At 31.8% G+C, this 3,386-nt stretch overlaps 1 non-coding gene across 1 annotated transcript; it reads right to left on the bottom strand.

The window, feature by feature from the left end:
• Positions 1-2,205: 2,205 nt before the first annotated feature.
• Positions 2,206-2,267, bottom strand: LOC139183719 (U7 small nuclear RNA). The gene has a single exon (XR_011567340.1). It is a non-coding gene; the product is annotated as a U7 small nuclear RNA (small nuclear RNA).
• Between the last annotated feature and the right edge of the window lie 1,119 nt (positions 2,268-3,386).

A 3,386-nucleotide genomic window follows, 5' to 3' on the forward strand; every position in this document is an offset into this window, starting at 1 on the left:
CAAAGTTTTCTATAGTTTTTCTACAAATTATCCACTGAAACTATCTGGGCCTGGAGATATTTCTGATTCAATTTCTTTAATATTTATAGAACTACTCAGTTAATCCATTACATGTTGAAGAAAGTTTGGTAATTTGTAATTTTAAGGAATTGGGCCATTTTCTCTAACTTTTCTAACTTATATTTGTAGAATTGTTGGTTGTTGTAATTTAGTCACTCAGTTGTGTCTGACTCTTTTGTGACTCCATAGCCTGTAACCCACCAGACTCCTCTGTCCATGGGATTTCCCAGACAAGAATACCAGAGTGTGTTGCCATTTAGTATTCCTTTACTTTTTGTTTAATAGGCACCGGATTATAGTTATGTCAGTATTATTACTCTTTGATCTTGATAATTTTCTTTGCTCTGAAGTCTACTTTTTCTGATAGTAATATAGTTTTTGTGTTTTTTAAAATTCACTTTTGCATGGTATACCTTTTAATCATTTTATGTCAACACATTTTATTGTATTTGAAGTCAAGTTCTTGTACATAGAGTTGGGCATGGGGTACCTTTTGCACACCACATTCATTTTGAATATAGTTCTTTCAAGTAAATGTGGGAGGATATAAAACCAATTCTACCAGTTTAGCCCACAGCATCATAGAGAAGCAACAGTCTGAAAGTGTAGCATGTGCTTCTTCCAAGAAGTGAGAGTCATTAAGAGGTATTTTCTAATTTAGTGTAAAAATGAAACAGCTCTTAAGAATACAACTGATAATACATCTTTAATAAAATCTTAAATGTAAACAGAGGCATATGGTGAACTTCAAAAATTTTGGAATTTAGCAATTAGTGAATTTCACAACAGTAAGGTAAATTTCATTTGACTCATTGGAAAAGACCCTGATGTTGGGAAATGTTGAAGGCAAAAGGAGAAAAGGGTGACAGAGGATGGACAAGAATTTGAGCAACCTCCAGGAGATAGTGAAGGACAGGGCAACCTGGACTGCTGAAGTCCATGGGTTCACAAAGAGTTAGACATGCCTTAGTGACCGAACAACAAAACAAGGTAAAATTCAGGGATAACATGGGACATAGAAGAGAAACAATTTTATGACAGAAAAAAATTCAAAGGAAACAAAAATCATTTCCCTTAGGATCATCTTAATGTTATCGCTAACTCGTGTCCAACTCTTTTGCAACTCCATGGTCTGTAGTCCACCAGGGTCCTCTGTTCATGGGATATCCCAGACAAGAATACTAGAGTAGGTTGCCATGTCCTTTTCCAGGGGATCTTCCCAACCCAGGAATCCAATCAGCTTCTTTTGAAGAAGTTTTCAGACAGAAATCTTTAGACAATTTCTATCTATATTTATATGACTACCTTTACGTTGTTTAGTCTTCATTACAAAAGATTACATTAATCATGCTTCTTAGGGCACACAGTTACTACTGATTCATGCAAGGGCTCTGTTTATGTATATGTGTGTATGTATGCATCTATGCACCTGTGTATCTTGTATCTATCTTTCCTTTCCCTTATCCAATTCTAATTGGAATTTTCATTCTGTTAACATCACATTTTGATAAAAGTGAATTTATAAAGTTTATTTTATCAATATTTCTATTATGCTTAGAAATGTTTACTTATAAATTATGTTAATACTGTTACACTAAACTCTTAATATGGTTTACTATATACTATTTTAGGTGAGGTTCTAATACTTTGTTCTTATTGTAAATTTCTCTGTTAAACAATTCATCTGGGAACTCTCATGTTACTGATAAGAATAGGTACATCCCAGATAATAATTCTAGCCAATATTCCTTTGACTAAAAATAGTATAATAAACTCTCCATTACCTATGGTTCTTACAATTTAGTTATGAACAGAAATGTAGATTCTTAGGACCAACACAACATAACAATAACTACATATTACACACTGTGCTAAGTGATTTACATGGATTTTCTCACAGAATTATTGCAAAAGTCCCAAGCATTACTTGTTATTACCCCCTTTTTTTTTTTTTACAGAGAAAGCAAATCTAAAGAGGAATTCCATACTCTGAATTTTTAACCAGCACTTCAGATGAGTCTTTGGTAGGTGGTTAGGAATTACTTGAGATAAGTTATATCATACAGCTTAATGCTAGGGTTATTAATATACAGATGTGATATATATTTGCATATTTTATACTAGATTTTTATTTTTATTTTTTTTTTGGGCTTTCCGGTGTGAACCGGAAAGCCTGCTAGACAAATTCTAAAAGAGCTGTAACACTGTATACTAGATTTTTAAAATTCTTGTTTTTAGGTTCATTTATAAATAAATGTTGCTGCACAAAATATATGTATTTGTATAATGATAAGAGGGATTGCATTCCTTTAATAAAGAAATGTACATATGATAAATCCAACAGAGGAAAATATTTCTTTATCCTTGAACTATATTGTATATTCAAAAAACTGGTAGTTATTTTTGATAAGGGATTCTCTGTTTTTAGATATAATATTTAATCATAATTTGAATAGTTTAAAAACTCAGCATTGTCCTTGTTTGGACAATACTCCAAGCATTTTGATACTTATTTAGGGTTGAATTGCCAAATTATAATGATAGCAGGGTAATCTTCTTAGAATTGTTAAATTGCTTATAAATAGGCAATGTTCACAAACTAATTTCTAAAACTCAGTTTTTTATTTAATTTTGGGAAGGATTCATTTTTTCATTTTAAAGTTGTAAGCTTTCAAATTTCATATAATTTTCCAAGAACAAACAAATCACTTGCATATTATTTGCACTGGGACCATGGTTTCCTTCATCACTTTTCTTTTGGAAAGATAGAGTGTCCCTGTGGAGTTTGCTTTGATTCATCTTACTACTTTTTCAGTGAATGATTTTTCCTAAGATTTTCTTGAGTTACTAGAAGTACAGGACTGCTGACCATATTTGGGTGTCAGATAATAATTTTAGATCAGATATAAAGACAAACTACTTCTGTTCTGTGAAGTTAATTGGAATAGAGGACATCTGTTGCATATTTTGGGTGAGGGTTATATTTAGAATTGTCAACCTGGCTGTTCCTTCCTTTTCTTGATTAAAAGTTAAAGAGGAATAAAACCAATAGTATATATAAACACACAAAAAAATATTTGCCATTTAGCCTTAAAAATACCTAGAGGATCAAATAAGTCTACTGATAGAATTAAGATGAATAAAACAAATGCCTTAAACATCCATAGGAGACATTTAGGAGTTCTGATGTGAATAAGAAGTTCTGATTTAGAAGAGGAATGTTGAAGTTTAGGTTTACCACCTGAGCTTCTGATTGGAGACTCATGAGCAATGAACTCACAATTTATTGCACATCAATCCTTTAGACAATAGTATTTAGGCAAAAG

This window comes from Bos indicus, chromosome 6 (assembly GCF_029378745.1).
Source record: "Bos indicus isolate NIAB-ARS_2022 breed Sahiwal x Tharparkar chromosome 6, NIAB-ARS_B.indTharparkar_mat_pri_1.0, whole genome shotgun sequence".
In the NCBI taxonomy this organism is placed as follows: Eukaryota; Metazoa; Chordata; class Mammalia; order Artiodactyla; family Bovidae; genus Bos; species Bos indicus.